The following is a 13,375-nucleotide window of genomic DNA, read 5'->3' as shown; positions in this document are numbered from 1 at the left end:
AGTTTTTACCTGTCACCTCAGGTTAACATGCAGTTGACCTCCCACCTCACCTTGTGCAGAACTGCAATTGATCCCACCCCAGTCACCGCAGGACGTCTGTCTCAGCAGCTGACTGACAGGACATCCAAATGGGCTCATCCCTTATCATTGTTGTTCAGTCACTGAGTCATGTCTGACTCTCTGCGACCCCATGGACTGCAGCACACCAGCCTTCCCTGTCCCTTCACTATCTCTCGGAGTTTGCTAAAAACTCACGTCCATTCAGTCGGTGAGGCCATCCAACCATCTCTTCCTCTACCCCTTATCATTTGCTGGTTTAAGTGACAAATGAGGGGAGACTGACATTTTGTTACCGTGCCTGCCTCCCGAGACAGGCCTGGAGGTACCTGAGCAACACAGCTTTTATTTAAGGTGAGTCTGAAGGCAAAGCATGGGGGACGAGGGGCGAGGGCGGGGGTCCAGTGCTGGCGTGCAGGCTCCGCCTCTGCTCCCCATGCCTCCGTCTATGATTCTGTTCAGCCAGAAGGAGCCCCGCGAGCTATGTGAAGAGAAACAGCTGCTCCTCCTTGTCCTTGTCCATCAGCTCGTGCTTGGACTGCTCCTTGGTCTTCAGGGCAGGTGGCTGAGACTGGCACACTAGCCTCTTGCCCCGCTGAGGGGAGAGGACGCCGTGAGCCTGCACCCTGGCCTCAAGGTGGGTACTGAACCCTAACCCTAACAGCAAACCCTAACCCAACCCCTAACCCCTAACCCTAACCCTTTCTAGGACCTTGACACCACCTCTGACGGCTTCGTGGCGTCTTTCCTCTCTAGGAACGGACGCCACCTCTCACTGATCCCAGACGTCTTTCCTCTCTAGGACTGGACGCCGCCTCTCACTGATCCCTGACGTTGTCCTCTCTAGGACAGGACGCCGCCTCTAACTGATCAGAGACCTCATTCCTCTCTAGGACTGGACGCCGCCTCTCACTGATCCCAGACGTCTTTCCTCTCTAGGACTGGACGCCGCCTCTCACTGATCCCTGACGTTGTCCTCTGTAGGACCTGACGCCGCCTCTCACTGATCCCAGAGGTCGTCCTCTCTAGGACCGGACTCCGCCTCTCAGAGCTCCATGATATCTTTCCTCTCTAGGACATGATGCCGCCTCTCACTGGTCCCTCACGTCTTCCTCTCTAGGACCTGACGCCGCCTCTTACTCATCCCTGACGTATTCCTCTCTAGGACATGATGCCGCTTCTCACTGATCCCAGACGTCTTTCCTCTCTAGGACCAGACGCCGCCTCTCACTGATCCCAGACGTCTTTCCTCTCTAGGACTGGACGCCGCCTCTCACTGATCCGTGACGTCATCCTCTCTAGGAGCGGACGCCGCCTCTCACTGATCCCAGACGTCTTTCCTCTCTAGGACCTGTCGCCGCCTCTCACTGATCCGTGACGTCTTTCCTCTCTAGGACCTGTCGCTGCCTCTTACTGATCTGAGGTCGTCCCCTCTAGGACCGGACACTGCCTCTCATGGCTCCTTGACGACTTTCCGTGATATCTTTTGTCTCTAGGACCTGTTGCAGCCTGTCAGTCATCCCTAACGTCTTCCTCTCTAGGCTGTGACGCAGCCTCTCACTTATCCCTCCGGTCTTCCTCTCTAGGAAGTGACGTTGCCTCTCACTGATCCCTGACGTCGTCCTCTCTAGGATTGGACGCCGCCTCTCACTGATCCCAGACGTCTTTCCTCTCTAGGACTGGACGCCGCCTCTCACTGATCCCAGACGTCTTTCCTCTCTAGGACTGGACGCCGCCTCTCACTGATCCCAGACGTCTTTCCTCTCTAGGACTGGACGCCGCCTCTCACTGATCCGTGACGTCATCCTCTCTAGGACTGGACGCCGCCTCTCACTGATCCCACACGTCTTTCCTCTCTAGGAGCGGACGCCCCCTCTCACTGATCCCAGACGTCTTTCCTCTCTAGGACTGGACGCCGCCTCTCACTTATCCCAGACGTCTTTCCTCTCTAGGACTGGACGCCACCTCTCACTGATCCGTGACGTCATCCTCTCTAGGACCGGACGCCGCCTCTCACTGATCCCAGACGTCTCTCCTCTCTAGGACTGGACGCCGCCTCTCACTGATCCCTGACGTTGTCCTCTCTAGGACAGGACGCCGCCTCTAACTGATCACAGACGTCTTTCCTCTCTAGGACTGGACGCCGCCTCTCACTGATCCCTGAGGTCGTCCTCTCTAGGAACGGACGCCTCCTCTCACTGATCCCTGACGTCGTCCTCTCTAGGATGTGACACTGGCTCTCACGGCTCCGTGATGCTTTTCCTCTCTAGTACCCGTGCCCACCTTTCAATGATCCCTGACGTCGATCCTCTCTAAAACGTGACACCGCCTCTGACATATCCGTGATATCTTTCCTCTCTAGGACCGGACGCCGCCTCTCACAGCTCCGTGATATCTTTCCTCTCTAGGACCTGACGCCGCCTCTCACTGATACCTGAGGTCGTCGTCTCTAGGACCTGACGCCACCTCTCACTGGTCCCTGACGTCTTCCTCTCTAGGACGTGGGGCCGCCTCTCACTGATCGCTGTCGTATTGCTCTCTAGGACCTGAGGCCGCCTCTTACTCATCCCTGACGTATTCCTCTCTAGGACATGACGCCGCTTCTCACTGATCCCTGAGGTCGTCCTCTCTAGGACGGGACGCTGCCTCTCACTGATCCCAGACGTCTTTCCTCTCTAGGACTGGACGCCGCCTCTCACTGATCCCTGACATCGTCCTCTCTAGGACGTGACGCCACCTCTCATTGATCCCAGACGTCTTTCCTATCTAGGATGTGACAGCACCTCTCACGACTCCAGTCTTTCCTCTCCAGGCCGGGTCGCCGCCTCTTATGGCTCCGTAGCGTATTTCCTCCCTAGGACCGGACACCGCCTCTCACTGATTCCTGACGTCTTTCCTCTCTAGGAAGTCGTGCCGCTTCTCACTGATCCCTGACGTCTTTCCTCTCCAGTATTGGACACCGCCTCTGACGGCTCTGTGACGTCTTTCCGTGACGTCTCTCCTGTCTAGGACCTGTCGCCGCCTCTCACTGGTCCTTGAGGTCTTCCTCTCTAGGACTTGAGGCCGCCTCTCACTGATCCCTGACATCGTTCCTTTCTAGAACGTGACACCGCCTCTCACATCTCCGTGTTATCTTTCCTCTCTAGGACCTGACGCCGCCTCTCACTGATCCCAGAGGTCGTCCTCTCTAGGACCGGACTCCGCCTCTCAGAGCTCCATGAAATCTTTCCTCTCTAGGACATGATGCCGCCTCTCAGTGGTCCCTCACGTCTTCCTCTCTAGGACCTGACGCCGCCTCTCACTGATCCCTGAGGTATTCCTCTCTAGGACCTGAGGCCACCTCTCACTGATCCCTGACATCGTTCCTCTCTAGAACGTGACACCGCCTCTCACATCTCCGTGCTATCTTTCCTCTCTAGGACATGACGCCGCCTCTCACTGATCCAGGAGGTCGTCCTCTCTAGGACCGGACGCCGCCTATCACTGATCCCAGATGTCTTTCCTCTCTAGGACCGAACGCCGCATCTCACTGATCCCTGACGTATTCCTCTCTAGGACATGACGCCCCCTCTCACTGATCCCTGAGGTCGTCCTCTCTAGGACGGGACGCCGCCTCTCACTGATCCCTGACGTATTCCTCTCTAGGACATGACGCCCCCTCTCACTGATCCCTGAGGTCGTCCTCTCTAGGACGGGACGCCGCCTCTCACTGATCCCTGACGTCGTCCTCTCTAGGATGTGACACCGCCTCTCACTGCTCCAGTCTTTGCTCTCCAGGACGGGACACCGCCTCTTATGGCTCCGTAGCGTGTTTCCTCCCTAGGACCGGATGCCGCCTCTCACTGATTCCTGACGTCTTTCCTCTCTAGGAAGTGATGCCGCCTCTCAGTGATCCCTGACGTCGTTCCTCTCTAAAACGTGACGCCGCATCTCACAGCTCCGTGATATCTTTCCTTTCTAGGCCCTGATGCCGCCTCTCACTGATCCCTGAGGTCGTCCTCTCTAGGACCGGACGCCACCTCTCACTGATCCCAGACGTCTGTCCTCTCTAGGACTGGACGTCGTCCTCTCTAGGACGTGACGCCACCTCTCACTGATCCCAGACGTCTTTCCTATCTAGGATGTGACAGCACCTCTCACGACTCCAGTCTTTCCTCTCCAGGCCAGGTCGCCGCCTCTTATGGCTCCGTAGCGTGTTTCCTCTCTAGGACTGGACGCCGCCTTTCACTGATCCCTGATGTCCAAAGAGTGGGACACGACTGAATGACTGAACTGAACTGAAAATCTAACAGCACTCGTATATTCGTATGTGAAATAATAGAGTATTGCATATGTAGACCAAGGAAACCTGCATCCAAATGTCTTTGCGTGAAGTATAAAATATACCAAATTTCAGGTAAGATAATCTGTACCTCGATTTTCATTTTTGAAATGTACAAAGTTTCTATTTCATGAGTGAAAATTTGCATCGTGCTTTCATATTTGAGCTATGGACAACATACTTCATGTCAGAAGATGTTAATAGAGATTTTCATATAGAAAATATATAAAATTCCGTATTTCAAGCAGGAAAATGTATGCTCAAGTTTTCCTATGTAAGATATACACAATTCCATATTCATGTAGGAAAAAGTGTGCACAGACATCCAGATGCGTAACATTCCATAAGCCATGTATCACGACCAAAAATATACAACTAGATTTTCAAAAGGGAAATGCAGATTTCGTATTTCATGTAGAAAACTCTGCACCCATATTTTCATCTGTGAAACATAGAAAAGTACATATTTCATGCAGGAAAATCATCCTTCAGGTGTACATATGTATGAAGCGGGGCATCCAAAGCCAGTGATCTGGAAGAACCCAGAGGAATAATGTGGGGAGGGATGTGGGGTGGGCTTAAGGATGTGTTGGACACATGTGTACCTATGGCTCACTAAGGTTGATGTATGGCAAAAACCGTCACAATGTTTGTATAGTAATCATCCTCCAGTTAAAATAAAGAAATCAACTTAACTTACTAACAAAATCAGAAAGAAAAGCACAAGGAACTCTAGTCAGTGCTCTGGAGACACAAATGGGAAGACAATCCAACACGAAGGGATCTATGTTAGCATATAATTGATTCACACTGATGTGCAGGAGAAACTAATACACCAAAGTAAAGTAACTATACTCAAATAAAAATTGATTTAAAAATATTACAATGCAACTAGACCTCCAGCAGTGAATAAATAAATGGTTCCCCCATTTGCAATGTATATGTCTTTAGGGGCATTCCGCTAAGTAAAATATTTCAGTTAGAGGAAGACAAAAACTTGATCATCACATGATATTGTTAGTTAAAATACCTGAGTTATAGAAACAGAGAGTTGAATGTGGTTATCAAGGGCTAGTGGAAATGGACCATGATGGCCCAAGATACCAACTTTAGTCATACGTTGAATAATCTCACCAAAGAAGATGCTGTAAGAGGGCAGGAGGAATATGGAGCTGCACACTTAGCTCATGTCCATTAGTGAAGTTCGAAATCCAGCTCCACCAGAGTCAGCCTCTCAGAAGAGTTTAGTTAAAGATATATTGCAGGCTTTGCCCAGGGCCCTCCAGGTCCTCTGGCCTCGTGCTGGGTAGCAAGCCAGGGCACCTGGGGACAGGCTAAAGGCTGTGTCTTGCAGTGGCCCAGAGCCGCTTGCTAGAGCCACTCACTGGCCTGGCTCCAGGTTCAGAGCAATAGCCAAGCGCTCCCATCCCCACCTCCATGACTGAACGGTTGTGGCTTCTGCATGAGTCAGTCTACCGAACCCAGCCCCTGCCCGCTGAGGAGACTGAGGGTCAGCTGCATGCTGGACACCTGGCTCCCTCATTGAAGATGGCTGGGCAAAGTATGGGGACCTTGGTAAGAGGAGGGCACAGAGAACTGAGAGCTGCCTCTTCAGCTGGGACTGGCTTCCTGTGGGAGGATCAAGACTGGGTGCTGGATGAATGCTCCCAGTCAGGATAACCAGCATGCCCAGGGCCCCCCCCCCACTCCTAAACAGGACCTTGGAGTGTGAAAGTCACGCTTGGAAGCTTTTCTTTCAGCATAGGGAATCATATTTGTTTCGATAGAGGCTTACATGAACACTGTTACCTCACCGTGACCTTATTTCACTAGCAGAGGATCTGACAGGGATACGTTTGCAACGGTTAATCACACCCCTCCCTCACCTCTCCCAGAAGTGTATTTGGCTGAAAACCCTTGGGGAGTTCAGGATTTTTAAAGCCATATGCCATCCTTTCATGGCCCTGCAATAAAACTCTCTCTGCTTTAAGCTCCAATGTTCTGATATTGCTTGGCCTAACTATACTGGGTACGTTGGTATTCATTAACAGTAGCACCTAAAGTCCTATTTCTGAAGAGGGTAACTATCTGAGAGAATACCTCACTCCCAAACCACATTCAGTCATTAAATTATGTGCAATTGATCATTCTTCCAAACACTGATGGCTACAACAAATTACCAGGTGAATTTAGGACAAAAGAACGGTGACAAATGTTGTCATCAGGTCTTCTTTGAGGAATACATGTTACTTTGTAACCTTTGTAATGACTGTGCTTTAATAGGATCATTTCAGTCACTCAGTCGTGTCTAATTTTTTGCGACCCATGCACGCCAGGCTTTCCTGTCCTTCTCCATCTCCTGGAGCCTGTTGAAAGATATGCCCATTGAGTCAGTAATGCCAGTCCAACTTTAAATCAGTATTGAAAGTAAGCAAAACGTACATTTGACTCATGATAACATATTAAATAGAAAAATATTCATCAGGCACAGTACCAGACATATGAAAACATGTGTCTTTAGATTTCTCTTCTCTTGAAAATCAAAAGCATATGAAAAGGTTGATTAAAATATCTTCCCCCCAAAGAGAACTAGCACATTCTATTTGCTGACACGAAACCAAGGCTGTGGATAACTGAACTATAACAAAGCTCTAAGTTGAGCTAGTTAAAACTGAACATTAGATTTTCTGTAAATCTATGTTCTATTGAGGTGCTTTCTAATTTATCTTCTCTGTATAGACTACATGCAAGAACATTTGGACTTTCATAAATACAAAATACACTGAGAGAAAATTAATTCGGCTATTCAATAGCAAACAGTTTAGTTACTGTTCTTTTTGAAGTCTATTTTCTTCAATAACTATACCAACATATTTTATGGCTGTTCTCTCTTTCAAAGATTATATCAATGGGTTCGTTTGAATCTCAATGGAGAAGAGGCACAGACTGTTAAAAACTGGAATAATGAGCAATAGTTTTTCAAACACTATGAAGAACACACATAATACAGTGAAGACTCATATAAAATACACATATGCTTGTAGTGAAACTTCATGATAAATGTAAAACTGCAACTGCAACTGGTACGCATACCGATTTGGTTAACATCTCGAAAGGATAGAAGAGAATCAAAACAAACCAAAGAAAAAGGGGAGAAGTTCATCCTGAACTTCAAGTTTTGTGTGGAAACGCTGAAGAATAGTGGACAAAGCAATACTCAGGAAAAGAAAATGTGCTCAGTGTTGTTCGATTAAAAATATTTTTTTCTAATATGCATGATTTCAACTTACGGGTCCTTCATGAAAAAGTTATTAGAGGACTAATGAAGGAAAGTAATCACTGATGGCATAAACAGAAGCAGAAGTTTTGCTGAGCAGAAGATCTATTTAAACCTCAGAAAACCAGTGAAGTTGGTCAGTCGTGTCTGACTCTTTGTGATCCCATGGACTGTAACCTACCAGGCTCCTCCATCCATGGAATTTTCCAGGCAAGACTACTGGAGTGGGCTGCCATTCCCTTCTCCAGGGGATCTTCCCAACCCAGGGATCGAACCCAGATCTCTCGCATTACAGGCAGATGCTTTACCGTCTGAGCTACCAGGGAGGCCCCAAATGTAGGCGATGTCAGGAGTGAGATTAAACCTCAGGTTAAAGAAAAAACACCCGAAGAATTTATGGTAATAAAACACAATGGAAATATGGAAATAAGATAACTTTTTAGAGTAGACTGGTGAAACTAGAACACTGAGATACAACGACAGACTTATTGGAATGGTCAGATACAAAAATCTGACAAACCATTTGCCGGCAAAGATGAGGGACAACAGGAACTCTCATTCGTTGTTAGTGGGAATGCCATTTGGAAGCAATTTCTTACAGAGCTAAACATTGTCAGACCGCATGATCTAACCATTGTGCTCCTAGATAGTTCAGCAAACGATTTGATAGCCACTGCCCACACAAAAACATGCACATGAATTTTATAACAGCTTAATTCATGCTATCTCTCTCCCTGTCTCTCTCTCTCACACACACACACACACACAAACACAAATTGGAAGCAACCAAAGTGTGCTTTAATAGACGACTTGATAAACTACTGTAGTACATCAACATAAGAAAATATTATTGAAGAATAAAACAAAGTGAGCTATCAAATCACAAAAAGAAATGGATGAAACCTGAATGAATGTTATAAAGTAAAATAAGCTAGCCTGGAAAAGATCACACACTGCATGCTGCCTATTATATGACATTCTGGAAAAGGTAAAACTAAAGAGTGAATGAAAAATATCAGAGACTTTTTTGTTTTGCTTCAGAATAGTTTTATTAGTTTGGATAATGTATGTCAACGTTTAACAATGCCTCTCCTACTTTGACTCACAAATCCAGTCAGTTGGATTCTTCGTTGCCCCAGAGCTCATAGGTCTGCAGGAACTTCGACATTGTGGGGGGGGGGGTGGTTACCACCAGTTGACGTGGCGAATTTCAGATTCCACACACTGGACACAAATTTCACGAGGTCCATCTCGAGCAGGGTTAAGGTATGGAAAAGGTAGTCTTCTTCAGAGGAAGACTTTTCCTTTTTCCTTCTGAGAGAGCCAAATGAACGGTCCTAATGGGCTGCAGGAGGAGGCTGCACTTTACTCTCGCCACTCTCTCCTGCCAACTTCACTGTCACGTACATCAGCACAATGAAGAAAAGCCAAAGCAACGTGATCTCAAGCAAGTCTCGGACATGCTCTTGTAGATTCTGCCGAATTAAAAAGTGCCCTCCACAGAGCAGCTTCCCCTGGGGTTCTTCAGCTTTCTCTCTCAGAGAAGTAAACTTTAAGGCGTAGACACAGGTAACACCCATGGAAAAGCACAGGAACGATTTGAGAGACCACATGGTGAGCCGAGAGGAAATGGCTCCTGGTGCGCTGGTCTGCCCTGGCACCTGGAGACTGAGGTCCAGCCAGGGCTGGGCCCTTGGTGACGTTTTAGAGGCCCTGCCCCATCCAGAACCCATGAGGCCATTGTGATGACTTCAGGGCAGAGGATAAGGAGGCTTGCAGAGGTCAACTGGTAGTAGGGCTTAAAGGAAGATGGTGAAATTTCCAGCGGGTAGTTGCAAAAGGGTTGGGGGGTGACAGAATGCCATCTCCTTGCCAGTGTATTCTTTCTGAACCTGGTGCTCTACTGGGAGGGTGGGTCTATCTTTCATTTTTATTTTTCCATTTGTTAAATCCAGACACTGGGTGAGCAGAGCAGACCCATGGGCACGTGGCCCTGTGGAACAGAGGGCCAAGTGGGAAAGAAAGATAGTAAAGGAGAGACCGCAAACTAGGAGCCGCTGAGGTGTTTTGTGTGGCCTTCACTGTTCTAAGTCGTGAGTGACTCCTTGGGACCCCATGGACTGTAGCCCAGCGGGCTCCTCTGTCCCTGGGATTTCCCAGGCAAGAATACTGGAGTGGGATGCCATTTTCTTCTCCTGGCAGAGAGGATGTTTTAGGGCAGTGAAACTATTCTGTATGATGTTATGGTAAATAGATGACACTGCATATTTCCCAAAACCCTCAGAATCTTACAGCACATAGAGTGAATCAATGTATGCATATTAAACAAATTTTGACCTCAAGAATGGAATACAGAATCTGTCTAAACTATCCAATTATATTGCAAATATTTAAAACAACCTCAATCAGATTCCCTGACTTAAGTAACTTTGGAAATGAACAGAGTTTGAAAGACTGAAAGCAAAAGATAAAAGCACTGTAATCTAGTTGATCGTGTTCTTTCTAGTAGTGATACAGGTTAACAATCTTGATATGGTTGCACATGCGTACATGAATTAAACTGTTAAATAGATGGCACATGAGTATACATACATACATTTCTTTGTTCTGTGAGCTGAAAGAGTCTAAGAGGAATGATACTCCCCATACCTGAAAGAAACAACGATGTAGAAATAAGCACACATTTTGGTTCCCAATACTTTCCCCAAGGAAAGGAACCAGGCTTCTAGGAGAAATTGCTGATTATAGGGCTCAGAGAAGAAATATAGAAGAGGAGTCTGGGGCATCTTATGGTATCAAAACGGAAGTGAAAAAAAAAAAAGCCCCACAGTAATGGGGTTATGTCAAAGTAGACAGGAATGAGCTTCCAATGGCCAAAACTAGAACAGGATGAGCAACGGAATAAATTAAGTAAGTCATCCTTTGGGATTATACCCCAAAGTATAAAGCAACTATTCATAAAGCAATTTGGTGAGGTCTATCAAGACAGGCATCCATGATAGGGGACGTGGTACTATAGTGGGCCAGATGAGATGGTAGGGATGAAGAGGATATCCATGAAGACAAAGTAGCCTAGTATGGGGAGTCAGAACCCAAATAGGGTGAAACGCTAAGATCCACAAGAACAGGGAAAAGAGGTGTGTAGTATGAGATGTGATCACACCATTGGACTTATCTGTGTCATTAAGATCTTTTCTGTATAGATCTGTGTATTCTCGCCACCTCTTCTTAATATCTTCTGCTTCTCTTAGGTCCACTCCATTTATGTACTTTATTGTGCCTATCTTTGCATGGAATATTCCCTTGGTATCTCTAATTTTCTTCAAGAGATCTCTAGTCTTTCCCATTCTACTCTTTTCCTCTATTTCTTTTCCTTCATCACTGAGGAGGCTTAAACTCTTTGCTCTTCTTTGGAAGTCTGCATTCAGATGGCTATATCTTTCCTTTTCTCCTTTGCCTTTCATTTCTATTATTTGCCCAGTTATTGGTAAGGCCTCCTCAGACAACCATTTTGCCTTTTTGCATTTCTTTCTCTTGGGGATGGTTTTGATCACGGCTTCCTGTGCACTATGACGAACCTCCGTCCATAGTCCTTCAGACACTCTCTCTATCAGATTTAATGCCTTGAATTTATCTGTCACTTCCACTATAAAATCCTAAGGGATTTGATGTAGGGCATACCTGAACCATCTCATGGTTTTCCCTACTTTCTTCAGCTTACGTCTGAATTTGGCAATCAGGAGTTGATGATCTGAGCCAGAGTCAGCTCTCAGTCTTCTTTTTGCTGACTGTATCCAGCTTCTCCATCTTCATCTGCAAGGAACATAATCGATCTGATTTTGGTATTGGCCATCTGGTGAGGTCCATGTGTAGTGTTGTTTCTGGTGTTGTTGGAAGAGGTTGTTTGCTATGACCAGTGCGTTCTCTTGGCAAAACTCTGTTAGCCTTTGCCCTGCTTTTCATTTTTTACTCCAAGGCCAAACTTGCCTGTTATGACAGGTATCTCTTGACTTCGTGCTTTTGCATTCCAGTCCCCTATGATGAACAGGACATCTTTTTTGGTTTTAGATCTAGAAGGTCTTGTAGCCCACCAAAGAACCATTCAACGTCAGCTTCTTCGGCATTATCGTTGGGGCATAGACTTGGAGTACTGTGATATTGAATGGTTTCCTTTGGAAACGAACAGAGATCTTTTTCTCATTTTTGAGATTGCACCCATCCCATCGGAGGCAAGTAGCCTAACCTATCCGTGCTTCCGTATCTCAGCCGTGTGATCTTAGGCAGGTTGCCTGACCGTTCTCTGCTTTCACTTCTGAGCTCTATGATCCTAGGCAAGATGCCTGTATGTGCTGTTCTTTCATATTTCAGCCGTGTGAGCTTAGATAAGTTGCCAAAACTCTCTGTGCTTCTGCATGTGAGCTGTGTGATGTTAGGCAAGATTGCTAACCTCTCTCCTTCCACTTCTGAACTGTGTGAACTTAGGTAAGTTGTCTGATCTCTCTGTGTTTCCACTTCTGAGCTGTGTTCTTTGTCAAGTTGTCAGACCTCTCTGTGCTTATGTGCTTATGTCCTTATGAGCTATGTGACCCTAGGTAAGTTGCCCAACTTCACTGTTGTTCCGCATTGAAGCTCTGTGATTTTAGGCACGTTGCCTGACCTCTCTGTGCTTCTTCATATGAGCTGTGTGATCTTAGGCAAGTTGGCTGACCTCCCTGTGCTTCCACTTCTGACCCATGTGATCTCAGCACCCGGCCTGACTTCTCTGGTCTTAACATTAAGAGCTGTGTGATCTTGAACAAGTTGTCTGACCTCTCTGTGCTTCCACGTCTGAGGTCTTTGATCTTAGGGAAGTTGCCTACACTCTCTGTTGGCTTCCCTGTCTATCAACAACTCCCGGAGCTGGCTCAAACTCCTGTACATCGACTCGTTGGTGCCATCAACCTACTCATCCTCTGTCATCACCTTGGCCTCCTGCAAACAAACGTTCCCAGCATTCACGTCTTTTCCAATGAGTCAGTTCTTCACATCAGGTGGCCAACGTATTGGAGCTTCAGCTCCAGCATCAGTCCTTCAAATGAATATTCAGGACTGATTTCTTTTATGATGGACTGATTTCATCTCCTTGAACTCAAGAGACTGTCAAGAGTCTTCTCCAATATTCCAGTTCAAAAGCATCATTTCTTCAGTGCTCAGCTCTCTTTACTGTCCAACTCTCACATCCATACATGAGCACTGGAAAAACCACAGCTTTGACTAGAGGAAAGTTTGTCAGCAAAGTAATGTCTCTGCTTTTTTCATATGCTGTCTAGATTGGTCAGCGCTTTTCTTCCTGCACGAAGCATCTTTTAATTTCCTGGATGCAGTCTTGTTTCCTTTTATTTTATTTTATTTTTTTGTTAGGTTTTACGTGTGTGTGTAGGGGGCTTCACAGGTGGGGCTAGTGGTAAAAAAAAAACCCACCTGCCAGTGCAGGAGACAAGAGATGTGGGTTCGATCCCTGGGTTGCAAAGATCCCCTGGAGGAGGGCATGACAACCCACTCCAGTATTCCTGCCTGGTGAATCCCTGGACAAAGGAGTCTGACAGGCTATGGTCCACAGAGTCTCAAAGAGCTGGTTGTGACTGAAACGACATAGTACGCACAAATGTGTGTATGTATAGCGAGAACACAATTAGATATACTCTTAACAAATTTCGGGGCTTCTCAGGTGGCTCAGTGGT

General features: G+C 46.9%; 1 long non-coding RNA gene across 1 annotated transcript; it reads right to left on the bottom strand.

The window, feature by feature from the left end:
• Nucleotides 1–344: 344 nt before the first annotated feature.
• On the bottom strand, nt 345–2,928 carry LOC145537109 (uncharacterized). The gene is made up of 2 exons (XR_014076208.1): nt 2,195–2,928; nt 345–2,102 (listed from the first exon to the last, which is right to left on the bottom strand). It is a non-coding gene; the product is annotated as an uncharacterized LOC145537109 (long non-coding RNA).
• Nucleotides 2,929–13,375: the final 10,447 nt, after the last annotated feature.

Source organism: Giraffa tippelskirchi, chromosome X (genome assembly GCF_054371585.1).
Source record: "Giraffa tippelskirchi isolate mGirTip1 chromosome X, T2T-mGirTip1v1.2.pri, whole genome shotgun sequence".
In the NCBI taxonomy this organism is placed as follows: domain Eukaryota; kingdom Metazoa; phylum Chordata; class Mammalia; order Artiodactyla; family Giraffidae; genus Giraffa; species Giraffa tippelskirchi.
The sequence above is the reverse complement of the archived record's forward strand: the minus strand, read 5'-3'. Positions and strand labels throughout refer to the sequence as shown.